This window comes from Euprymna scolopes, chromosome 45 (genome assembly GCF_053919585.1).
Source record: "Euprymna scolopes isolate OS-2025 chromosome 45, ASM5391958v1, whole genome shotgun sequence".
NCBI lineage: Eukaryota > Metazoa > Mollusca > Cephalopoda > Sepiida > Sepiolidae > Euprymna > Euprymna scolopes.
The window spans coordinates 25,989,059-26,015,605 of record NC_136526.1 but is presented as its reverse complement, the minus strand read 5'-3'; the positions used below and the strand labels follow the sequence as shown (position 1 = coordinate 26,015,605).

Sequence of the window (26,547 nt, the reverse complement as noted above, 5' to 3'; positions counted from 1 at the left end):
CACGAGAACAGGAATCAGACAACGTTTAAAGATGTTCAGGAAAAAACATCCTTACAACTCGAAAAAATGCTGTACATTCAGTACAGCAATTGTTTATTACAACGCAGCAAAGAAACAACCATGACCGTACATACCACCTAGCCTCAGATGACAAGTTTTCCAACATCTTCACAATTTATTTCACCCAGGAAAAAGAGTTACTTTAAAGCTAATAACGCAATGTTTCGTGTGGCTGAATATGAACACAGATATTCAAAATTGGACTTAGACGTGCATAGATTGTCAAAAGCAGAAAATTCACAGACACACGAGATCACTACTGGGTTCCTTTAGCACACCCAATGCTAGATTCACCAACATCCACATTGATTTGGTAGGACCGTTACCCACTTCAAAGGGACACACCCACATCCTGACTATCGTTGATAGATTCAGCAGATGGCCTATCGCCATAGTTGTTAAGGATACTTCAGCTATAGCCATACTTCAGGACTGGATAGACATCTCCGGAGTACCCACAGTCATTACGACAGACAGAGGTTTGCAGTTCCAATCGACACTCTTTGTGGAATTTAATCAATTACTGGGAATGAACCACATCAAGACTACGGCATATCACCCATCCTCGAATGGCTTGATTGAACGCTTTCACAGGCAGTTAAAAACCTCCCTGGCAATGAGTCTGAACAACACAGACTGGGCAGACAATATACTTTTGATACTATTAATGATACGGAACTCTGTAAAAGAAGACTTACAAAGCACACCAGCAGAGGTAGTTTTCGGTTTCACTTTGACTCTACCAGGTCAATATTTTGATCAACACACGGAGATCTCACCTACAACCATGTTCGTAACAGAGTTGAAAGACAAAATGTCTCATCTAAATTTCACACCCACCAGGAGGACAGACAGACAATCCTATATTATAAAAGATCTTTACACCATCGAACACGTATTTGTCAGGACCGACTTAAACCAGCATACATAGACGATTTTTAGATCATTCCTTCACTGAAAAGAACGCCGATGCGACTACCAAAATGAAAATCGGCAGGAAAATACACTGGGCGAAACGTTTTAAGGAATACATTACATATTGAAAAAAAAAAAAAAAATTGAGAAAAACAGTTTTCTATGTTTTTTTTCAATCTGGGGGGGGGGAGTATTTGTGCTGTCACTCACACACACACACGCTCGTGCGCAAATAAACGAACATTTATTCATTTCAATTTCCCCGCGCATTTTGCACAAAAATAAGTTCCTCTTGCAACGACATAATTTCAAATATGCTTTTCTCACAATAAAAGTAAAATGAACATATTTCTGGCGGACGTAGTTGAAAACAGTATCACGTGACACAAGCAACCAATGAGAGAATTTAGAAGATTGTCTTTTTTAACGCTTTTCCAAAAACCAAAATATCAGCAGTAGCAATCTTGTTTCGGAGCCAGTCCAAAAAGTATTTAAACGCATCAAACATTCTTTCTTTCCCTTCTTTTCCCCTTCTTTCTTCTTTTCTTCTTGCTCCAACGTGACACGAGAACATGCCTCTCGTTTTCCTCTCATCGTTGCTTTCAAAGCCGCCGAGACCATAATTACACACACCATGTGGGCAGTCAAAAAAAAATCACACTTATGCTCACACACACACACACACCCATTCCGTACATTTTCTATAAGAATTAATAACAACGGACTACTTTCCTCATGGGACTTTAGAATAAAGCGAACTTCGCCAGTTAAAACCCAAACTTTGAAATAAGGACATTATTTTCACACAAGACTTTCACCTTCTAATCTTATAATTCAACGAAGGACTTTCATCTAATATTCTAATCATAATTATTTCTCATGAACTTTTACCGATCAGACCTTTGCTTGTTCATCTTGTTATTTTTGTTGAAAGATAAATGGGGTGCATTTTAAATGAGAAGGAGGTGTCATTTTGTTTTATTCCTTTTTTATTATTTTGTTTGGGGCAGAGAGATTTAATTTCACTTGAATTTCTTTCCCCCTATAAAGCTCTAGCCCCAGAATTTTCTCGGGTCAAATATTACGTTTCCAGATGTATATCCATATAATCTTGCTTGTGAGTAATTTTCAACAAAATCTAAAGGTTGGAAAAGATTCTATGTCCCTAAAAGTGCTATTTTTGACCATTTTTGATCCCTTTTGAACCCCTGGGGACGTAACCAAAATTTTCCAAGGATCAAATATTACGTTTCCAGATGTATATCCATATAATCTTGCTTGTGATTAATTTTCAGAAAAATCTAAAGGTTGGAAAAGATTCTATGTCCCTAAAAGTGCTATTTTTGACCATTTTGATCCCTTTTGAACCCCTGGGGACGTAACCAGAATTTTCCAAGGGTCAAATATTACGTTTCCAGATGTATATCCATATAATCTTGCTTGTGATTAATTTTCAGAAAAATCTAAAGGTTGGAAAAGATTCTATGTCCCTAAAAGTGCTATTTTTGACCATTTTGATCCCTTTTGAACCCCTGGGGACGTAACCAGAATTTTCCAAGGGTCAAATATTACGTTTACAGATGTATATCCATATAATCTTGCTTGTGAGTAATTTTCAACAAAATCTAAAGGTTGGAAAAGATTCTATGTCCCGAAAAGTGCTATTTTTGGCCATTCTAACCCCTTTTGACCCCCTGTCAAAAATTTGAGAATGCTACATTTCCTCCCTTGGGTAGTTGTAACTTCATGCAAAATTTTAGGAAAATAATTTTGTGAACGAACGGACGAGGGTGAATTCTAAGGTCCACATCCGACTAAGTCGGTGGACTGAACAGATAAACTCATTACTTTCTTCTTGCTGTACATATATATTTAGAAAAGGAACCGTTTTAACGTAAAAAAGCAAAGAAACATTACTCCCCCCTCCAAATAACCAAAAACCATTATAATAAAAAGAAATGGCAGACCTGAACGAGAATACCCCCCCCACTAATTTTTATAGTATGTTTTAGTATAGGCACCGCCAAAAATGGCCGCAAAATCAAGTTGTCGTTGTTTTTTAAAACGAAATTACATTTATTAAAATCCATTATTTCTGAGTAACTTTTTTTTTTCCAGAAAGATAAAACCCTGAATTTTATCATATAGAAAACAGAATAATGTAAAACTTTTTCTACTATTTTTAATTCAATTTTAAATGTTAAATTTTCCCAAAAAGTTAACAATTGATATTTTTTGTCTTGCACAAAAAACGTACATAAATATTTAAAAAAAAAAGGTTTTTGAAATAATTAATTTATTAATTTATTGTCTAACTAAGATTTAGGATGATTTTCTAAGAGAATATGCAAAAATATTATAATATAAGTTCCTGAATTTCAAATAATTCCACTTATTCATATAGGTAACCAGATATTTCGCGTCGATCTAGAGTCTAGATCGACACTGTTTAGGTTTGCGTTTGATAAGAAGAAAACTATGGAAGACCAAACAGGCCAAAAAAAACTTATTTTTCAGTGACGAAAATTTCAATGTATTATTAAGCTGAGGCTGGCCAGTACCAGATGGGTGACCATTTGTATGAGTTTGGTTTTTAATGTGTATGTGTGTGGGGGCCAGGCTCCCCAAAATGGGGGGGGGGGCAATTTAAAGCAGAATAAAAAACAATTATTTCAGCGCGTTTGGTCCACCGTAGTCGAAAGGCGGCAAACGTTTTCAAACGGGATCGAAAAAAATGATGCTATTTTTAACACAAAGGGCACAATATTTATCGAATTTTTTTTTTGTATCGATTATTCAAAGCATGCCCTGTTTAATAATGGTCATGCATTATTCGGCTCGCTAAAAAAAAATTGTTAATTTATTTATCAAAAATTTTAAAATGGCTTTTTTCGTATAAATATTAAAAAAAATTTTTTTTTTGTTTTGCTTAACTTTAATTATTTTACTTAACATATTCACCGAATTTCACACTTCAAAACTCAAAAGCGGGATAATTAAACACAATCGAAGTTCTGATATTCAGACGTCAAAATAAGGTATGCAAACAATTTATTTATTTATTTTTTTAAATCTATAATTCTGTCCCTTACAACAACACAATATCTTGTGTTCAGTTTCAGATGATTATTTTAAGCATATTTGTTCCCACTTCAAAACAAGGGGGGGTTGTAAGCAAAAAAAAAATATATATATAAATATCGTTTATGAAAAATAAGTACACTGTTATAAAGTTCATTCTTCTCCTAATAATCGCTGAAAATTTCGTATTGATCGGATAATTACCTGATTTTTGGTAGATTTTTAAAAAGACGGTCCGTCAAAAAGTACTGACCTGCCCCCCCCCCCAGTTTTGGCGGTGCCTATTTTAGTATGTAGTTTCTGAGGTCGGGGTGTTTATTCCGAAAGTCGTTCTTAACATAGGGAGGTTAAGGGTGTTTATACTACGCTGGGTTAGTTCGTATAAAATACCAACTACAGAATATCGGTTAAAATTATAGGGGTATGTGGGTGATTCTCGTTCAGGTCCACCAAAGAAACAAAAAGCAATACGCGTTAACATAAGAAAAAAAATAACACTTATCAAGGTTAAATAAATTCTTGGCAAGCAAAGAGCGTAAAAAATGCTCCCCCCAACACATTTTTTTTGGCCAGCACCCCATTCCCACAAAAAAAAAAAAAAAAAAAAAACAACAACAAAAAAAACACGCTACGTCACCCCCCCCCCCCCCTTGGAAAAATTAGTTTACACGTCCTCAGAATAGAACCGTTAATTTGTAGCGGGTGTTCACTGCTCAGTTCATTTTCAATTTGCATAAACTCATAAATAATAATTTTTAAAAAGATTCCTCTTTTGCGACTATTTTTCAAGCTGTTACCATGTAATCGCCTAAAAAAGTAAAATTGCATTTTATATTCTCGACTAAAATATGATGGGTGTGTTAATAAAATTTACCAAAATTCATTTATTTTATACTTTTGCAATAATGTGTAAATCGTGGAGATGCGAGAAATACAATTTTTATTATATGTTAATATATTAATTAAAACCAAATTAAAGTAATCCCGATATTGTTCCTATTTACAATGCCTCCCCATGGGACAGAGTTAGACACCAGGGTCGTTTTTTAACGTGGAGAAAAGGTACAAAAATAAAAAATTGTCTCAGTCGTGAAGGACTGATCCTCCACCGAAAGAGAACAAGAAATGGAAGTGCAGCTGCAGCATTAGCAATGCAGCATTGCAGCATCTGAAGAACAGATACTACACTTTGATCTTGGCCAATTATAAAAATGAAACTATTCTCTTTTTATTAAAACCCTTTTAATTGGGTTCTTATCTGCTGTTTCTCTCTAAAAAAATAAATAAAATGAAATCAGAGAGAGAGAGAGAGAGAGAGAGAGAGAGAGAGAGAGAGAGAGAGAGAGAGAGAGAGAGAGAGACGGTGAATTAGTTGTTCGCCAAATACTTCTCATTTTTCACCGAGTTTTGACCTCTGTTTCCCCGTAAGTAAAAAATATCTTTCTTTTTTTTTTTTTTACGTATTGCACAACATATTTGCATGTTCACGAACTCAGCAGTTTCGTTGTTTTCAAACATAAAGAAACTGTTTTATTTATATTTTTCTATCTCTAAAACAAAACATGTTTTCAGCTTTCGTGTTATATATATATATATATATATATATATATATATATATATATATATATATATATATATATACATATATGAGTTTTTTAATACAAACCCAACGTCATTTGGATACATTTAGAAAATATTTAATTTTTCAATTCTGTGTTGGTTTAAATCTCAAATCAACTGAGAATTCTAGTCTAAATTGTTTTTGTTCCGAGAACCCCCCCCCCCAAAAAAAACAAACAATAACAAAAAAGAAAAAGTATTACACTAAATCTTTCGATAGAGCTCTCGCTCGGCTGTCACACGTGTCACTTTCTATTAACCCCTTGTCATACAAAGAAGCATGAAGGTGTTACAGGTACGGTTGTTTAATGTCTGTAATCACGCTCCCCGAGAAGACACTAATGTTCTCCTCCCGACGAGTGGAGCTTGAGCCTTTTTGGCTGATAGTGTTTTATTTGGTCTACTATATCTTTTCATACTTTCAATCCGTGAAAGAGAAATCCTTCTAGACCGAGGCAATTTATATTTTTGTTCCAATCCAGAATGCCCTCTTCTGTGAAGATGGATTTTTCTTATAATAAAATGCATTTTTTCTAATGTACGAAAAATCGACCTTGTGGGGAGACAGAGGCCGTAATTGTTGTTGCTAAGAGATTGTTTTTTCACTCTGCTAGGAAGTTTAACAATTTAGAAATAACCCAAACACGTTGGAGGGATGCAAACGATCGGTGGGTTTATCCTACGACAGAATAGAATCATACTTAACGTCAGTATAAGGCCGATGTCTGATTTAGGATAATGTTTTAGACCAAGAGTCACATTACTATAGCGAGCGGACCAGCAGACGTCTTTTGACGGTCAAGGTCATTTCTTTTTGTTTTGTATCTCTTCCTCATCGGAACTTATGGAGACATAAAAGAGACACATGGCCAAATCGTGAGTCGTGACCTTACGGCCAATTACGATAGCTATATACATAGACATTGAACTTGGTAAATTAATGAAATCGTAGCCGATAAAAATGAGCTACTTATGCAGAATACGGACCATTCTAAAACCGATGATTGTTTCGTCAGTATGTTACGTAAACCGCCGGAAGGTGCCGAAACGTAAAATATGAAATTGCAGCAGTAGGTGTATCAGAATTTTGGGGGAATTTTTGACACCCCTAACAGAAAACTGCGAATAAAAAATAAAAAAAAAACTCGTAATTTCTCTTTTTTAAGTGGGTTGTTTATTTTCTGTATGGAATATACTTTCAAAATAAACTATTAAAGTTGTTTAAAAAATAATAGAAATATTTTTTATTTAAAAAACAAACAAACAGTGTTTACAAAATGCCGGTGCGCGTTCAACCAGCCATTTTTTTTTTTTTTTTTTTTTTTTTTTACATATGAAATCAATTGAAATTTTTTTTCAATTTTTAAACTTTAAAAATCTATCGAAATTTTCTATTGGTTCAATTTTTACGATATTTTCAGGGTCAAAGTGAAATTTTATGCTCTTTCCAATAAACCGAATATAATATTTTAGACAAACGTTTTTTTTTTTTAATTCACCCCCCCCCCCATTTTTAAATGTCTATTAAAAATTAAATAATTTATGTACCAAAGTTTTATATATCACAAATTGAAGATAAAAGATCAATAAATAAAATATTCTAATTTAAAGCAAAAAAAAAAAAAGTGTTTTTTGGAAATTTACCTGTAAAATCCAAAGTGTAAAACCTTTTATTAAAACCTTGTTGATTTTTATATTTTTTTAATGAAAGCTCATGTTATGCTTATATCGTCAAGTAAATACCAGACGCTGACGGCAATTTTTTCTATTTCATTCAATGCTTTCTTTTTTTTAGATATTAAAAAAAAAATCCAGTCGATAAAGTAGAAATAAGATATAATAATTAAAAACTCATGTATTTCATTAAGAGAATTAAAAAATAAAAAAATAAATAAATAAAAATAAATAAAATCGGTCGACTGGATTTTTTGTTTAACGGGAAAAACTTATAAGTGAATGTGTGTTTTTTTTTTTGTTTTTTTAACTACGGAGGACCAAAAATACTAATTTTGGTTAACAGCACGCAATAAAAAAAGAGACATTAATTATGTCCCTTTAATGAATCAGTATTTGATAAATTGCAAATTAGCAGCAGCGCTTTAAGCTTATGGCACTAAACACGTTACGAAAATGCGATTTTCTACGAACCTCACTTTAAAAAATCCTTTTATTTAAAAAATACATGGAATATAAAATATAAATATGGACAATTCTTTTAAATGAAGAATTGAACCAGCCATTGCTTAGTTTTTTTGTTTTTTTTTTATAGGTGATTTTTTGGCATTTATAGATTAATAGATTTTGGTACCATTTAAAATTTGTTGAATTTCGTGAAATCTTTTTTTAAGAAAACCGATGAAAAAAAAAATTGTATTTTTTCGATTATTCATTCATTCATGTGCTGTCCTTCGTGTCCGAAGACGACTTCCTGTGAACCATCATTCTCCACTTGTCACGGTCGCGACTGAGGGTCTGCCAGCTTCCAGTAGGGATCAACCTGTCCTTTAGATTTCGTTTGACGGTGTCACGAAACCTGAGCTTAGGTCTGCCTATGCCTCGTACCCCATCCTCCAGTTGTGAAAACAGTATCTGTTTTGGTAGTCAGGAGTTCTCCATTCTGTTTACGTGCCCGGCCCATCTCAGGTTTTTCCGGATGAGCAGGTCATACATGCTTGGGAGGGTGATCTCCCTGTTGCTGACAAAGTCATACCACTTGACATTTAAAATCTGCCGGAGGTGCCTCATCATGTAGGTGTTGAGCTTGCGGGATATTAGTTTGTACACTGGCCAAGTTTATGCACCGTATAAGAGTGACGAGAGGACGATGGCGCGGTACACCAAGCATTTAGTTCTGAAAGTCAGGTCTTTATTTTGCCAGACCTTCTGTTTGAGTTTTCCATAGGATATGGAGGCGTTGACCATTCTTGTAGAAATTTCCTTGTCCATTTTGTTGTTGTTCATGACCATCGTCCCTAGGTATTTGAATTTGCTGACATTGTAAAACTCCTGGTCTTGAATCTTAATTGGCTGGCTTGTTGCTGGTGATCCAGGGGATTGTTGGTACATCATTTTGGTTTTCTTGATGTTAATCTTCAATCCGAAGGCCTTGGCCGATCCTGCGAAGCGAGTTATGTCCTGAGCATCCTCATGACTATGCGCTACAAATGCGGTGTCATCAGCAAACATGAGCTCCCGTACGAGTATCTTTGTTGTTCTATTTGCGGATTTGTATGCATTGACATTTATTAAACCTTTCATTATTTTAAAATTTTGTCTTTTCTCATTTTATTGAAAAAAAAATTACAGTTTGAAATTACATTTTCATATTGATTATAAGCTTCGAAACAGAGACAGTCTATATAATCAGATGTTTATTCAAGTTTTCAATGGCGGCTTCTGATACTCCTATTGCAGCAATTGACAAGCTCAATAGAAATATATGGCAGAAAAATCAATGATTAAATAAAAATGAAAGTCAACATCTTCATTCCATAGAGGGTTGAAAATTAAGCAGAAAACATGACTGTTTTTGTTTCAATAATTATTTTTTGAATAAAAAATAATTAAAAAAAAAAACAACTTTTACTACAATTGTTCGAAAGGTTTTTGGGTAAACTTTTACAACGTCCCAGCATATTATAAACACCCCAACCTCTCCATGTTAAGAACGGCTTTCGGAATAAACACCCTCTAACCTCGAAAGCCGTTCTTAACATGGGGGTGTTTATAATATGCTGGGACGTTGTAAAAGTTTACCCAAAAACCTTTATTATTTATTATTAGTTTATTCCGAAAGCCGTTCTCAATATGGGTGGTTGGGGGTGTTTATACTATGCTTGAGCAGGTCGTAAAAAATACCAGTTTTTGTTTATTGCCACAAGTGCTAATTCTGAACTTGCACCAATTTTCTTAATTTAGAAATTGTATATGTCGGATGATGAAACTCGAAAATTGCTTATTAAAAAAACAAAACAATTCTAACTATGATCTCTCTCACGTATTTTATCTAAAAAAACAAAAGAAAGTAAAATGAAACTGAACATGCGCATTTTTTATTTAACGAATGGTCCCTGCAACGCGCTGCGTTCAACATGCCTATTTGGCAATGGGAGCCTCACTCATGTACATCCGCCGGTACTTCTACACTATCGCCGAAACTGGAGGCGCTATTTTATTTCGCGTACCTGTCGTTGAAATCCAAGAGAGAAATCAGTATTTTAAACTATGACTGAAGCATGAAATAACAAAATTAAACTAATGATTTTTCGGTTTCATTTAAATTTGTTGTTGACCCTTCAAAGTCGCTTTAATTAAAAAAAATGTTTCATTAAAATTATTTATTTGTTCAAAAAAAAAAAAAAAAGCAAACAAACAAAAAAGCAAACAAAAAACAAAAAATATTTTATAAAAATCCAAAATTGTTTTATTAAAATTATATTTTCTTACGCAAACTTTTCAATAAATGCTTTTACAATTATATTTTGATAAATTTTTATGCAGTAAATGTTTTGGTTTGTGAGAAATTCTATATATGGCAGCCATCTTTTCTTGTTTGTCTGCCCAGGCATTAGTAGTTGGCTGTCATTGGTTTAAATTTGAATTTGTCAGGTGATTGACTTGGTGCGCTTTTGTATCATGCTTTCTTTTTTCAGTCTAGACAAAGCTCGGCATCGGGATAGACTCAAAACTCAGCAGCTCCACTGAGGGGAGCTAAGACAATTCCTCCATGAACACCAAGCGTTTGGTGAACGAAAGACCACGTCTCTACAAGCAGAGAACTTATACTGTTGAATTTATCCTAATTAAGGATGACATTCAAGAACGGATGACATTCAAGAACTGTTCTGCATGTATATTTACCAAATATTGGATCTTATCTCAATTCATCTTGAGTCCCAAGTGGCTCACATTATGCCTAATTATAGGCACCAACATTCCCGCTGAGTTTACCATAAACATTCATGGATCCTTCTGAGGAACAACGAACTAACATTCCGACAATAAGAATTCGAACTAAAAGCTCCATGCATATGGAAGCAAATTGGGCCACCGTTTTGCAAAAGGACAACATCAGGACCAATAAACTTTCATTGCTGTTACATTTGAATATATTTTGAGTTTGAAAAAATATGGCTTTTGTATTTGTGGATTCTTTTGCCTCTGCAGGAAGGAAATTGAGATGTGAGAAATTTATTTTTCACAGGTTTTCAAATGGCGCTCGCCCAGTTTAGACAATTACGTTTCATGAAAAACTTTCCCGTTTTCATTAAATCAAAACATTTCCAATTATTACGGATATATGTTCTCATTCACTTTCTTTATTTACTTTTTTTCATAGTTCTTTCCAGAAGTAATTAATATCTAGTTTTATTTTTTTTTATTTATTTATTTCTAACTTCGGTCATAGTTTAAAATACTGATTTCTCCCTTGGATTTGAACGACAGGTGCGCAAAATAAAATGGTGTTTCCAGTTTCGGCGATAAACTGTAGAAGCACCTGTTCGCCGAAATAAAAAGAGGCAAATGTGTAGTTTAGCGGCGTAAATTATTTGCCCAACAAAAAATTATAAATTTTTTTATAAAACACATCATTAGACACTAAGGCTGAAATAAAACCAGAAAAAATTTAATTTTTATTATTTTTTCATTTTTTTTATTAGACTAAATGTACGACATTCAATCCCACCACCTTTTGACAGATTGGCCTTTTTACGGCTAAATTTGGCCTTTTTTATGCTCTTTTATTACAAAAAATATAGCGTCCAAAAACAGGGTTCATTAAAGAGCGTAAAAAATGCCAATCTTCCAAACCTTAGAAAGGCCAAATTTTAAAAGCAATATGGCAACCTTGAATATCGTACATTTAGTCTAATAAATGATAAAAACATAAAAATAAATTTTTTTCTGGTTTTATTTCAACCTTAATGTGCTTGGTACTAGTGCACTTATTGATCCGTGCTGAAATAATAACATTATTTAGAAAGCCGTTCTTAACATGGAGAGGGGAGGGTGTTTTGGACCTATTCTGTACCTTACAATTTAATAAAAACATATCATAAAACTTTAATTAAACTTAAAAATACTATTTAAAAATAAGCGCGGATCAATAAGTGCACTAGCACCATGTGCTTTATATAAAAATAAATAATTTTTAAGATTTGTCTGTCAAATAATTTATGCCGCTAAACTACACATTTGCCAATAAAGAAAAATCTGTAACGTACTCACGACAGAACGAAAATTCCAAAAATCACGTGAATTAATCAAGTAATTTTATAAAGAAAACAAAATATTTTTTAGTTTCATCTTTTTTTCAGTGTAAACGGACACTAATCTACCAGATTAAATAAAATAAATGACAAAATTTAAATATTTGTATAATGAAAAATTAATGTCAACATTTTAAGAAACTTAAAAAATTAAAAGAAAATGTTCAAATCAAGGAACACAATCATTGAAATATAAGTTTTGTGAATAAATATTTATTTCTGTTAGGAAGAAATGCAACAACTGATAACAAACAATTGTTCTATTTTAATGTTTTTTTTTGGGTGGGGGGATGTACTTGTGCAGTTTATGGACTGTGCGAAAATAATGACGTAATTATTTAGAAACCTTTTCTCAACATGGGGAGTGTTTTATAACTATTCTGTAATTTTATCTAACAGTTTAATAAACTAAAGATACCGTAAAAGTTAAACTATAGCACGGTTCGTATTCTGCATAAGTACTAAAAAAAACCAAACATACAACAAATAAATATTACCAAAGCCAAGATAAATTACTCTTCTAAATACCTGGATAAGTTTTTTTGTGTGTTTTAATGTTTTCGTTTATATATATATATTTTTTTTATTTGAAAACAAATGTAGTATCAAGTCTGTAATTAGAACAAAAATTATTGGTTTCACGTTGAGCCTTAACATTCGTTCAAAAATGCAAAATGAAACAAAATACTGGTAGAAACACACCTAATAAAAATCAACCATGTAAAAATTTAATGTTCTAACAGTATTTTATTTAATTTTCGATTTTTAGCAAATATCGAGGCTTGCCATGGTTCTATGAAACTATCCTTTTCTCGTTTTAACTCGGGCTTGACACTATTCCGGTTGCAAGTCAAAGCACACTTTAAAACGAATTTAAATACAAAAACTTATGCAAGAAAAGTAACTTATTTTGCTTTTGGTAACATTCATTTGTTGTATTTTTAAAAATCCTTTTTGTTAATGTTTTGCTAACTATTGTCTCCCAATTTTCGTCTGCTAAAATTTTAATCACGTGATTACAGTGTAGCATCACTAAAATAAACCATTAATTCAAGTGTTGCTTGTTATGGATTTAGCTGAATACGATATTAAAAATCACTTTATTGGTACTTATGCACTTATGTTACTGGGCTCGCGGGTGTATTGTAACTCTTCTGTGTTTTCACCTAACAATTTAATAAACAAAAAGATATAGTAAAACTTGAAGGACTATTTGAATACATTGATTTAAATTTAAAGTGTTGTGTAATTATTAAAAAAAAAAAATCAGTTGTGCTTCTGCATTATTTCTCCAATTTTTAATAATTTCACAATTATGAATGAATTAAAAATCACTTTATTGTATGCACTAGGTGTATCAGAATTTTTGACACCCCTAATACAAAACTGCGAATAAAATATTAAAAAAAATCGTAATTTCTCTTTTTAAAGTGGGTTGTTTTTATTTTTTTTTATGGAATATACTTCCAAAATAAACCATTTAAAGTTGTTTAAAAAATAATAGAAATATTTATTTTTTATTTTTTAAAAAAGTGTTTACAAAATTCTGGCGCACCTTCATGCAACCATTTTTTTTACATAATGAAATCAACTGAATTTTATGAGTTAATTTTTTTTCAATTTTTAAACTTTAAAAATCTATCAAAATTTTTCTATTGGTTCAATTTTTACAATATTTTCAGGGTTAATGTGAAATTTTATGCTCTTTCCAAGAAACCAAATATAATATTTTAGACAAACGTTTTTTTTTTTTACCCCCCCTCCATTTTGAAATATCTATTAAAATTTTAATAATTAATTTACACACCAAAGTTTTATATATCACAAATTGAAGATAAAAGATCAATAAATAAAATATTCTAATTTAAAACAAAAAAAAGAAGTGTTTTTTGGAAATTTACCTGTAAAGTCTAAACCTTTTTTTTTTAAAAAAAAAAAACACGTTGATTTTCTTTTTTTAAGTGGAAGCATATGTTATGCTTAAGATTGTCAAGTACATATTGGACACTGACGACAATTTTTTCTATTTCATTCAATGTTTTCTTTTTTTAGATATTAAAAAAAAAAAAAAAAAATCACCCGATAAAGAAGAATTAAAATTTATTAAAACAAAAATTCATGTATTTCATTAAGAGAATAAAAAAAAAGAAAAAATCAGTCGAGTGGGTTTTTTTATAAAGGCAAAACTTATAAGTGAATGTGTTCATTTTTTAACTATGGATGCACCAAAATACTAATTATGGTTTACAGCATGAAATAGAAAGACATATAAATTATGTCCCTTTGAAGCCACTGGAAGATAAGGGCGAATAAAATCAGATGTTTGTCTCCCTTTATTTGAACAGTTAAAAAAAAAATCTGAGTTGCGTTTTTTTTTTTTTAATCCTTCTTTAAAAAAGTATTTTATTTAAAAAGGAATATAAATATAAATATGGATAAATTCTTAACAATGAACAATGAATGGAAGTACCCATTGAATAGTAGTTTTTATAGGTAAGTGATTTTTTGTAATTTATATATATTTTTATAATTGAAGTAAGTAAAATTTAGTTGATTTTTCTTTAAATCGTTTTTTTAAAGAAAACTGATTTAAAAAAAAAATATTGTATGATTTGCCATTAAACCTTTTTTTGTAAAATTTGGTCTTTTCTCCTTTAATTGAAAAAGAAATTAGGATTTGAATTACATTTTTCAAGTAGTTATAAGCTTCGAAAGATAGTTGAATTATTCAAGTTCATATACGGCATATTTAATGGCAGCTTCTGATACACCTACTTATGCACTTATGTTACCAGACTCGCGGGTGTATTGCAACTATTCTGTACTTTCACCTAACAATTTAATAAACATCAATAAAATAAACCATTTATTCAAGTGTAGCTTGCTATGGATTTAGCTGAATACGATATTAAAAATCTCTTTATTGGTATTTATGATCTTATGTTACCAGGTACTAAAAAATAACGAGCAATGTAGGTAGAAAAGTAACTTTTATCAGTTACAATTACACCGTTACCTCCTAATTTGATGGGGTTGTTCAATCATTTTTTTTCGAGCAAATGTCGCTGAAACAGCCATACCATAATACTGCTACTCTTTCGCACACCTTTGTCATTTGTGCACATTTTGTCACTGGAGTTTTGTAAGACCAAAAATACAGCAGTTGGATGAAAGTCTCCAATGGCAGCTTTGACCCTTGCAAAAACCCATGTTTGATGGAAATGAACTTTCCTTTATGTGAAGGTTATCTCCATGATTTTATTTTCTAGTTCGGACGTTTTACTTCCGTCATTTCTCTTTGGCAAACAATACACAGAAGGTAGCTCTTGTCTAAGTATATTTTTTGCCCTTAAAAAAGCCTTCGCATCATCATGGGTTCATCAAATTTTTACTCGTGCTGCCTATATCCCTCTTCGTAGTTTGGTGAATTCTGAATTACTAATTCTTTGCTTACCACCACCTTCCCCGCTTCAGCTTAGTGTCTAATCGATAATCTGATTTTTAAAAAAAAAAGTAACAAGAAACAAAAAAGAAAGTTATATTCAAGTTTTACAATATATTTTTTGTGACAAAATACTTTTCTTTTAAATTCATTCATAATTGTGAAATTATTAGAAATTGAAGAAATAAAACACAACACTTTAAATTTAAAATCAATGTATTCAAACAGTCCTTCAAGTTTTACGATATCTTTTTGTTTATTAAATTGGGTACTCTTGCATAATTTGACCCGAATTCTCGTGAATTCCCGTCAAGCATGGATCGGGCAAGACCGGCAATTATTGGTGTCAGCCGAGCGTCATAACAGACACAGACTAATGAAAAAAAAAAAAAAAAAAACAAACCGGAAAAAATACAAATGCAAAAAAAACAAAAACAAAAAAAAACCTACTTTGAAAAATGAAAATATGTTTATTTCTTTTAGTATTTTTTTTTTTTTTTTTGCAAAATATTTATCAACAGAAAGTTTTTTTTTTTTTCTCCAAGAAATGATTTTTTAACCATATAATTGTTAGGTGTAAGTACAATTTTTTTTTTTGGTGGCACTGTCCATTTGTACATCTCCAGGAGAAACCATCCTTTACACAAGATCTTTTTACTTCAGTAAACATTTGTGTTTACAATCGTTGCACCTCATTTTTTTGGGGGAACAGCAATTTCTCCTCCTGAAAATATGAGATTGTCTGCATCGATGTTTTCATTTCTTTTTCTAACATGTATAGATTCATTTTCTTGCCTATCATTTTTCTGTTTGGCGAGTTCAAAAATATATTTGAGTGTCAGCTGTTCTTTTTTTTGTTGGTTTAATAGCTTTCTTGGAAGAATGTCGTCTGATTCCATTTAGATAGCGCTTTTTCTTTTGGCTAATAAAACTCCCAAAAATGCAATTAAAAAAAAAAATATTATAAAATTTAATCAATCAGAAAATAAAAAATCACTCCCTTAATAATATCACCTTAAAGAATACTAAAAACATAACAGAAAAAAAAATTAAATAAATAAAATAAAACGTCGAGTAAGCGTTTCAACATTTGAACAACGCTCGGCTGACACCGATGATCGCCGGTCTCGCTCGATCCATGCTTGACTGGAATTCACAAGAATTCGGGTCAAATTATGCAAGAGTACGTTATATTGTTCCTATTTACAATGTCTCCCCACGGGACAGAGTTAGACACCAGGGTCGTTTTTTAATGTGGAGAAAAGGAACAAAAATAAAAATTGTCTCAGTCGTGAAGGATTTCTCCTCCACTGACAGAGAACAAGAAATTGAAGTGCAGCATCTGAAGAACAAATACTACACTTTGATCTTGTTTATATATTTTATTGCTTTTAAAATTTTGTAAATACAATTAAGTAAAAAAACAAAACATTTTCAAACAACAAAATTAGGCACAAGGCCCTACAAGAAATTTGGGAGGGGAAGGGTTCAGGGTCTTTGTGACTAAAGTGATTAAAAAGTAATAAATGTAGACTTTGGAGTCTTACTCTTGACTGGCAACATTTACCAAAATACCTCATTCACTCTATGGATCTTAAACTAACTAATAAATCCCCAGCATTTAAGAATCAAAACCATATTTACAATTTAAAAAACAGTTGTCTGTGTGTTTGTGTATGCATTTTTTTTTTTTTTTTCTTTTTTAAATTTTGTGTGTGTGTGTGCGCATGTGTGAAAAAGTAAAGTTCAATTTCATTGGTAAATAAAAAAGTTTTTGAATTAAGAAAAGGATTGCTCGTGGAGAGGGGAAAACTACTTAAAAGTGTTCATATCAAAAACAAAAAATAAATGCTACTGGGTTGTTAGTGTACTAATCTAGGTGACTAGACCCCCCACTGTTTTCCGGGGAACCGAAAACAAGCAGGGCGATCCCTAATGGGGATTGGGGAAAATATCTTAATGGCAGTGGGAGAAAACAAAGCAACGGGTGGAGGGGGGTGGGAAGCTGACCTCTGAGTAGGGGAGTGACCGGGGATGTTGAAAAAGCAAGGATGTGGCACAAAGGGGATGGGCAGTTCTGTTCTCTAGTACCAAAAAATAAAATCAGGAACAGGATCTCATTTATACCACCAGTCAAGAGTCTTAAGTTTTTCTTAGCTAGAACCTAAGCGGGATGGGTTCCGAAGGCCCCAGCACCGCCCGTGCCATGCTTAAGGAGGGAACACGTATTGAAACTTGGCTCCTCGACGGATGCACAAACTAGTGCTGTGCACCCACCTCTTGTCAAAAAATTCCACTCTAGGCAACCTCCTCCAATCGCATCTGATCTTTACTTTAAGCAAATGTTTAAAGTAAACGATCAGCTCCCGATCCGGAACAGATATCCCTTCGCGGACCAACTTGAGGCGCGTGATTCAAATCACCATGCGCGCTACTGCCAGGATTGCCAGGACAACCATTCTTTCCTCCCTGGGGAACGGCGGCTCCGTGTTGTACCACAAAATAACCTTCGTCAAAATCGAGCGGACATTCGGCATTGATGCGAGCCCTTACCCCCTCGATGTACTCCAATAAGGGCTGGATCCGGCTGCAACTAAAAAACATGTGCCCGATCGTTTCAGGCTCGCGTTCGTCACAGTGCGGACAGAAGCCCCTCGTATGTTCTTTATACCGGCAGAGTTCGTCGAGAAGGGGCAGCGCGTTAGGGACCAGTCGCCAGGTGAGGGAAAATTCCGAGTTGTTCAGAATCTCCCGTCCCGGCACCCAACTCCAATGAGAACGGACAACCTCCATCGACCATCCCATCCGCTTACAAAGTGGATCCTTCGCGATCCCCTCCACTAGCTCCCGATATTGTTTCTTCCTTGGCTGATCGAGGACACTGGTCCCCGGCAAAGCTCTAAGAACGGTCCGGCATTCGGAGAAGAACTTAGACTCCCCCCTCGGTCTACGATGACATTCTACCGAGGGGTTGGGTTTGAGATTGGGAAACGAGTTCTCAACCACAGGGACCCAAGGAGCGTCTTCTTCAAGCGAACGACCCAGGAAAGCCAATCTCTCGGCATTTCTATGACACAAGAGACTGGGCTGACCCAGGCCTCCCTCGCTCGGACTCTGGACACAGACCTCTCTGCAGACATAATGCTTACCATCGTTCCACAATAGTGAATCGAGGCGCCCTTGCAAGCAGGTTAGTCGTTCTGCAGGGAGAGGAAGTACAGACAATCGGTAAAGGATGAGTGGAAAGACGTATGTAGCACACGCCTCCGCCCGACCCTTCAAGGACAATTTCCTTCCAATCCAAGTCTTCACCGACGATTTGACCTTGCCATATACTTCCGACCAATTCTTTTCCAGCTGAAGTCCCGGTCCAAACCAGACACCGAAAATATGGGCCGGTCCATCGGTCCAGCTGAAAATACCTGGAAGCGAGTTTACCCCGGTCCAGGCCCCCAACCGCAGGCCGACAGACTCGCTGCGGTTGAAGATGGCCCCTGTGACTTCTTCGTATCGAGCGAGCGCCTCGACCACCGCTTGAACGTCCGTGCGGCAAGACACGAACACGGTGACGTCATCAGCGAATGCGGAAACCCTGGCTCATGTGCCTCCAGGGAGGGCTATTCCGCGCAGGACTGGTGTAGCCGCCTCGTCCCTTAACTTGCGAAGGAGGGGTTCCAACGCCAGGACGTACAACAGAGGCGACAGCGGACAACCTTGACGCACCGACCGAGAGACAGCGAATGACTCCGACAGCTTACCGTTGATCTGCACCGCTACCGTCGGCCTATCATACAGAACAAAGATCCACTTGCGGAAGTCCGGATTAAATCCGGCGGCCTCTAACACAGCTCCCAGGAACCGATGGTCGACCCTATCGAATGCCTTGGACTGATCTAAACTGATCAGCGCGGCTTCGGCGTCGTCTTCTGTCCCCTCTATGATCGAGCGTATCAAATGCAAATTGTCTTGAATCGATCTCTCCTTCACAGCATAAGTCTGGTCCGGCTCGATCAAGTCAGTGATGACAACCTGCAAACGATTCGCAAGAATCTTTGCCAAAATCTTTAACTCTGTGTTTAGCAGAGTCAAGGGCCTAAAATCGTCGAAATTTTCCATCCCACCATGCCGTTGACCTTTCCTCAGCAATGTGATCACTCCCTTGGTCACCTGTCCAGGGATGGAACCCTGAGCAAACCAATGGTTGAACATATCCTTCAGAATAGGGACCAACATGGGCGAGAGCCTCAAGTAGAACTCGTAGGGTAAACCATCAAGCCCCGGGGATTTGTTGTAGCCAACCTGCTTCAATGCAGTAATGACCTCATGTTCAGTAACAAGACCATCACAGCTAGCCGCCCGAGCCGCCGTGAGGCGGGGCGAGTCAGCCAAATAGCTGCCAAACTCCTCGGCCCTGAGTCCGGGTAGTTGGGTGAAGCGCTCCGATAGATGCTCCCGAAACCCCTCGCAGATCTCCCAAGTCGAAACTAGGGGGTGTCCTTCCAGGTTATGTACTTTACGAATGTACCCATCTGAACCGCGCCTTAAAGCAGCCTTACGCTCAACAGCGTCAACATTCACAGCCTTGTTGGAAACTTTCATTAATCTAGCCCTAACTACTTGACCTTCGTACCGCTCGCTAGCCAAGCGGCTGAGGTCTTGTTTAGCTAGTGCTACCTCTAGGGGGTCCCCCCTCTCCACCGCCCGGGTCAGCTTATCCTCTAAGCGCTTCTTTGCCTTAGCCTTATCTAACGCGAGGCGTTGGCTGTATTGGACTGAGAAGCGTCTAATTTTGGCCTTAAGACTAACCCACCACTTACTCCCTGTAACCGCCCCCACTAAAGCCCGCTGAATTAATTCTGTAACCTTCAACCGGTAGTCCTCCAACTCCAACAAGGTGCTGTTGAACTTCCAGTATCCGGCTAGTTTAGGCCTAGCACTTAAGTTCAAATGGGCCATAACGAGTTTATGGTCCGAGTGTCCTAACAAGTGGAACGTGGGGCACGATAGAAAGTCTACGTCGCCTCTTCTAACTAACATCCGATCCAAGTAAGTACTCGGATGGGAAGGCGTTCCAGGATGCCACGTCCACATCTCCCGCCCCGGATGATCCAGACGGAATCTGTCGACGAGATCGCACGAGGCCATCAGGTCGAACAGAGTGCTGTCACACCGCACCGACCCACTAGTCCCCCCGACCTTATCTATATTGGGATCAAGGATTGCATTCCAATCACCCATTAGAACTAACCGTTCCGGATCCACTAAGCCCTCCAACCGTCGAAAAAAGGATGCCCTCTCTACAGCAGAATTGGGAGCATAAACAGCGACAATCTGAAAAACACTACTATTAACGGCACATCAACAACAACTAGCCGCCCGTCCTCATCTGCGTGAACAACATTCACCGACGCTGACAGGGTGCGACTCACTAGCAAGGAGATTCCACGACTATAAGTATTGCCATATGCTGAGTAGACATTGTAATCGTTCACCAGCACCTGACAATCCTCGTCACAAATAAAGTGGGTCTCCTGGATAGCGGCAATATCTACCTTAAGGGACACCAAGTCTCTCACAACGCGCGAGGCCTTGCTTCGACAGCTGATGCACCTCACATTAAATGTAGCCAAGTTCAAAGCCATGTTCACTTACCTTATTCAGTGTCACAGACGGGTCTGAAATCCTTGGCAGTGAGGACGTGGCAGGCCTGGCTGAGGCTGCCGGTAAGTAATTCTGCTGAGGGTATTCCGTCCTTGGCCACACCCCCCACGTCCAGGGGGAAGGTTAGTTTAAGTGCCCTGTAGAATGAGGGGTGGATATACACAGGGACTCTGCCTTCACACTTAAAGAAGAAATTGTTCAGTGACGAATGGTCCCTGTCCACCAGCTGCTGTCCCAGGATCGCATTCTTTGCTGCCTTGATCATAGCCCAGAGGGCTTGAGTCCTAGCATCCTTGTTGACCCTAACAAAAGTGGTCAACATGGGAGCGTCCTTGAACTTTGTTGGGTCTGCTACGCTGTCGCCATTAACGTAGGCGAGACCCCTCAGCTTGTTATACCGGACCTTTTGCTGTCCTTTGAGGTCCGGTATTGTTTGGTGCGGGTCTAGCTCGCATATTCTACCTCCTGGCAGGAACGGTAGTTTTTTGGTTCGCTCCGTGCGAACCGCCGTTGTTGGGTTGGGGAGAGGGGAGGGGGATGGAGTGGGGGTAGTTGGCACAGTTCCTTGCTGGATGGGGGTGGTGAAGGGTTTCTGGGGGCTTTGGCGAGATCTGGGGAGGGGGATAGTTGCTCGGGCTGCTGAGGTAGTGGAGTGACGGGGGGCTCAACTTGTGAGTCTGTTGCATTGTCTTTCTCAGTAGGGGTAGGGGGGTCGGCGCGTGTCTTCCTGCTCTTCCTCCTTCTGTCCCTCCTGATTTCTGTGGCGCTCAGTTTTGCCGGTACTGTCGCTACCTCCTCTTCCTCAGACACTACCTCCTCCTCAGACTCTTGTAATTTCCTCTTGTTGGAGGAGGGGGGTGCCTGAGTGTCCATATTGTCCACCTCAGTGATTGGGTTTGACTCAGGCTGGTCTGTGGACTCTGTCTGCAGGGTGGGCTTTTTGGCGGTCTTTCCTTTCTTGGTAACTGTCGTCCACCCTGCTTGAGTTTCAGGGGCACTAGTGGATTGAGTGGGTGCTGCGGCTTGGTTGGGTGTTTTGGCTAGTCCTGCCGACTTGCCCGCTGCTTTGGCTGGGTTTTTTCCCCCATTTCTCTTGGGGCAGTCCTTGGCCATGTGCCCCTGTTGTTGACACTGCCAGCAATGGGGCCTCCTCCCCTCCACTATAAGGGAGAGCGTCCATTCCCCGAACTTCAGCGTGGCGGGGATTCCAAAAAATCCTGTTTTGTCCAGGACCATAACTTGTAGTCCGCGGTCATGATGTTCCTCAGACCACGGACCGGTGTCACTTCTTCCACGTCCCCATACTGGCTGAGGATGGCACCCAGTTGTTCAGCCTCCATGTAGCAGGGGACGTTTAGAACAGAAACATTTGCCCTCCTCTTATTCATGTATATTGGCTGTAGCTTAATGTTTCTGCTCTGGTGATAGGTCCTGGACAGCTTGACTGCCTCTTCGGGGGTAGGAAGCAGAACATCCCATTGCGCGTAGCTCCTCCTGCAGATGTAATTTGCCGGGATGTTCTGCTCCAGCAGCACGTTCACCATTGTGTCTTTGTTGACACCGGTCAGGCTTCTGGTCCTCGTATCTGATGTTATCATAGAGAGGACTCTCTGCTGCAGTCCTTCCACCTGACCTGGGAGAGGCCGGATCTTGTTTCCCTTAGTACACTCTTTGTAAGTGGAGTCAAAGAGTCTCCTGTAGTCTTCCGGTGTCATCTTCTTTTTCTGCTGTTCCTTGGGGCCCCATGCTGATCCTCTATCCTTTTGGCTGTTTACTGGACCCGGGACGGGGGGTTTAGCTGGTGCAACTTGTACTGCCTCCGTTGTGGGTATTTCTGACCCTGGAGGCTGGCCTTTTCCGGACAGAGATGACCAGTCCGCATTTAAAGTTGTTGCGTGCTGGCGCTCCCTGCTCTCCGGATCGTTCTCCTTCCTCTTCCTGAGTTGCTGGGTGGCTGCCTCTTGGGGAGACGGAGGTGTCCCCCCTCCGGGGGATGTGTCCCTAGTGGCTGCTGTTGCGGGTTCAGTAGACAGGGGTGTCGCACCCACTAGTTGGATTTTGTTGACACTGGTTGACGCGTCCTCCCCATCCCTGGATTCCCCCTTTACGTTGTTGCCCTCTTGGGGAGTGTTGGAGGGCGGATCACTGGTTTCTTCGAACAGTGATTGGAGGGAGGCTAACGTGGCTTCAAACAGCTCCTCAGTATGGTGGGTGGTGCTGTTTTCCTCCCTCTCTCTTGCTGCTGGAACTTTGCCCTTTAGGGGAGCGGGGTTGCTTTGTTCCGGTGTTCCACCCTTTGCTTTGCAGTTCGGGAGTGCAGCTGGAGAGATTCCCGCTGCATAATCCTCTGCAGGCGTTCTTGCAACAGCCTTTTCCGCCAGGTGGCCCTCGTGGGGAGCAGCAGTTGCAGGTGGTTTTTCGGGGGTCGCCGCGGGCTGCGGCCCTACCCCTTCATCAGTTACCAAGGTCGCCGCGCGCTGGGGCCCTACCTTGTTCACTGGCGCCGTTTCACCGGGAGATGCATTAGCTCCCGGAGGTAATGCTGTGCATTTGGGGTGACGTACCCCTCCTGCTTGGCATCGTGGCAGTTGCACTGGCCGCTGATGCGGACCAAAGTGTAGTGGGGAGAAAAGAAAACCCAGGGGAATGGAGGGGGAGGAGCGGACTCTGAAGAAATTAAGAGTTTTTGACCTCCCCTCACGGGGATGTCGTGTTAGCAGCTCAGATCCCCCCGCGAGGGGGGAGAGCAGAGAAGAAAGACGCAGTGGGTGCTAGTGGGTCAGAGTGCCGCGTCGCAATTAAGAGAGAGAGGGGATAGACATCCCTGCCCACAGAGGGGAGCAGAAACGAAACACCCGCCCTACCCCACGTCGCCCTACCCACTAACTACCCCAACGGAAGCGAAAAAGAGAACCCTGTCTGCTCGATCCACTGGGAGAGCAGCGAAAATAGACAAAGTTTGGGCCTGGCAGGTCAGAGTGCTGCTCAGGCAATTAAGTGGTGAGAAAGTAGACCATCCCAGTCTCGAGAAGTAAGACCGAAACGAAGAAAAACAACATGCAAAAAAGAAAAAATGAAAAAAGAAGGTCTCAACTACCAGCGATAGTGGTGTTGGTCCCGAGATTCCAGTCTCTCAAAAGGGGAGATCGGTTTCCGGGTCCAAGCTCCCACAAATGTGGAGTCGGTCCTCTAGGTCCTGACTCCCCAAAGGAGGGGGTCGGTCCTTGCTAACAAAAGTTAGTATGAAAAAGCACCTTAACCTAGCCCGAAAGCCCGATGGTGGGTCAAGTTTCGTAACTGAGAAAACAGATACTACACTTTGATCTTGTTTATATATTTTATTGCTTTTAAAATTTTGTAAATACAATTAAGTAAAAAAAACAAAACATTTTCAAACAACAAAATTAGCACAAGGCCCTACAAGAAATTGGGGAGGGGAAGGGTTCAGGGTCTTTGTGACTAAAGTGATTAAAAAGTAATAAATGTAGACTTTGGAGTCTTACTCTTGACTGGCAACATTTACCAAAATACCTCATCCACTCTATGGATCTTAAACTAACTAATAAATCCCCAGCGTTTAAGAATCAAAACCATATTTACAATTTAAAAACAGTTGTCTTGTCTGTGTGTTTGTGTATGCATTTTTTTTTTTTTTTTTTTTTTAATTTTGTGTGTGTGTGTGAAAAAGTAAAGTTCAATTTCATTGGTAAATAAAAAAGTTTTTGAATTAAGAAAAGGATTGCTCGTGGAGAGGGGAAAACTAATTAAAAGTGTTCATATCAAAAACAAAAAATAAATGCTACTGGGTTGTTAGTGTACTAATCTAGGTGACTAGACCCCCCACTGTTTTCCGGGGAACCGAAAACAAGCAGGGCGATCCCTAATGGGGATTGGGGAAAATATCTTAATGGCAGTGGGAGAAAACAAAGCAACGGGTGGAGGGGGGTGGGAAGCTGACCTCTGAGTAGGGGAGTGACCGGGGATGTTGAAAAAGCAAGGATGTGGCACAAAGGGGATGGGCAGTTCTGTTCTCTAGTACCAAAAAATAAAATCAGGAACAGGATCTCATTTATACCACCAGTCAAGAGTCTTAAGTTTTTCTTAGCTAGAACCTAAGCGGGATGGGTTCCGAAGGCCCCAGCACCAGCACCGCCCGTGCCATGCTTAAGGAGGGAACACGTATTGAAACTTGGCTCCTCGACGGATGCACAAACTAGTGCTGTGCACCCACCTCTTGTCAAAAAATTCCACTCTAGGCAACCTCCTCCAATCGCATCTGATCTTTACTTTAAGCAAATGTTTAAAGTAAACGATCAGCTCCCGATCCGGAACAGATATCCCTTCGCGGACCAACTTGAGGCGCGTGATCCAAATCACCATGCGCGCTACTGCCAGGATCGCCAGGACAACCATTCTTTCCTCCCTGGGGAACGGCGGCTCCATGTTGTACACAAAATAACCTTCGTCAAGATCGAGCGGACATTCGGCATTGATGCGAGCCCTTACCCCCTCGACGTACTCCAATAAGGGCTGGATCCGGTTGCAACTAAAATCTTGTCCCGAAGTGTTATCTTACGTTATATTGTTAGGTGAACGTACAGAATAGTTACAAAACACCCGCGAGCCCAGTAACATAAGTGTGCATACACTGCAAGTACCAATAAAGTGATTTTTAATATCGTTCAGCTAAATCTATAACAAGCAACACTTGAATGAATGGTTTATTTTATTGATGCTACACCGTAATCACGTGATTAAAATTTTAGCAGACGAAAAATTGGGAGACAAAAGAGTAAAGAGTTCCTCATCCGCTATTATTTAGAAACATATTCTTAACATGCGGATGGGAGTTCTATTCCGTACTTTCACCTAACATTTTGATAAACAAAAGATACCGCAAATTTTGAATTTAATTTGAAAATTCGTCTTTGTTTTATAATAGTCAGGGGTACGAAGAAGTGGTCAAAAATAAATATATAACAAGTAAATATCTTCAAAAGCTAAATAAGTTTTTAGTGTTTTTTACTTACTTTAAAACGTTTATTCTGTTCGAAAGACAAGTGGCTAGCTTTATGTGAGGGGTATTTATTTGCTCCCTCACCGAGCAATTTAGGCACAAGGCCGATTTTTAAAAATGGCTGGAGATTGACACTTTGAGGTTTCGATAGGAGTTAAAAATAAAACAAAAAACAAAATACTGTTTGAAACACAACCAATAAATGTCACGGTAACGTTTACTGGGTGGGTTTCAGACAGTATTTTGTTTTATTTTATTTTATTTTTAAATCATGATTGAAACTTCGGTGTTAATAAAGATTCGTACGCCTGTAATTACAAAGCCATTTGGCGGAAGTGACGTCAGACAAATTTTTATGTACGGATGCACCAAACTATATATATTTTTTATTTTTATTTAAATATAAAAAGATTTTATGTAAGCAATTTTTATTTGAACTTAAAAAAAATTATAAACATTTTAATAAAAATATGTTTCTGAAC

General features: G+C 38.0%; 1 protein-coding gene across 2 annotated transcripts in view; it reads left to right on the top strand.

Moving 5' to 3' along the window:
- LOC145269297 (pyruvate carboxylase, mitochondrial-like) overlaps positions 1-26,547 on the top strand; it is a 402,794-nt gene that overhangs the window by 107,176 nt on the left and 269,071 nt on the right. Inside the window, exon 1 of one of the 2 annotated variants that reach the window (XM_080124984.1) lies at positions 5,353-5,480. The exons of the other annotated variant lie outside the window; for it this stretch is intronic. The gene's annotated coding sequence lies outside the window, so the exon portion shown is untranslated. Of the gene's footprint in view, positions 1-5,352; positions 5,481-26,547 lie in introns of those variants that run through there. 2 annotated transcript variants of the gene reach the window in all.